This window comes from Bison bison, unplaced genomic scaffold (genome assembly GCF_000754665.1).
Source record: "Bison bison bison isolate TAMUID 2011002044 unplaced genomic scaffold, Bison_UMD1.0 scf7180017864530, whole genome shotgun sequence".
Taxonomy (NCBI): domain Eukaryota; kingdom Metazoa; phylum Chordata; class Mammalia; order Artiodactyla; family Bovidae; genus Bison; species Bison bison.
The window spans coordinates 7006010-7006698 of NW_011495080.1; the positions used below are offsets into that span (position 1 = coordinate 7006010).

General features: G+C 57.0%; 1 protein-coding gene across 1 annotated transcript in view; it reads right to left on the reverse strand.

Moving 5' to 3' along the window:
* The window catches only part of MEST, a 13327-nt gene extending 13151 nt beyond the window's left edge, over positions 1-176 (reverse strand). Inside the window, exon 1 of the mRNA XM_010831664.1 lies at positions 97-176. The gene's annotated coding sequence lies outside the window, so the exon portion shown is untranslated. The remainder of the gene's footprint in view (positions 1-96) is intronic.
* Between the last annotated feature and the right edge of the window lie 513 nt (positions 177-689).

Genomic DNA, 689 nt, shown 5'->3' on the forward strand with positions numbered 1-689 from the left:
CAATGGAGGTAGAGACCACAAATTCCTGAGACCCCCCCAACACCACCCCCAGACCACCCATAAGCCCCCCCAAAGCCCCAAAGGTGGCCGCTCCACCTCAAATGCAGTAAGACCCAGGGTTGTGGGCTGCTGCTTTTGCCTGGCGATCCTCGCGGAAGCAGGGGGGCACGGCACAAGCGCCCGCGGCAAAGCAGCGGTCCGTAAACTCCCAGCACCTCCTAGGTCCCTAACTGCAGGGATTTAAGCTGAGCTGGGCCTACCTCTGAGCTATTCGGCGGATTCATGGGACGGCCGCTCAGAAGCAAAAGAAAAAGGGGTGGGTGGGATGGCAAAACTTGCGGAAAAGCAAGGCTCTTTTTCGCGCGCGGCCAGGGCCGCGGGCTTGTCCTCTGCGGCAGCGCTACGTGGTCTGCACGCCCGAGCCCTGCCGCAGCCCTCCCGCGGTACCCACTCCCAGCACCGACCCGACCCGAGCCAGGAGGGGTGATAGGCACAGGACATGAGACTAAAGCGCCCTTTATTTGTGTAAGACTGAATCACAATGTGAGGGCCCCAATGGTACCGAAAAGAGGGAAGGGTTTTTTCCCCCTTCATCCACAATCCTTTAAAAGGCATTTATCAAGTACCTTTGAAGAGAAAAGTGTAGAGAATCAGAGTGTGTGTTCCGTTTTTTGGCTGTAAATGGAAAT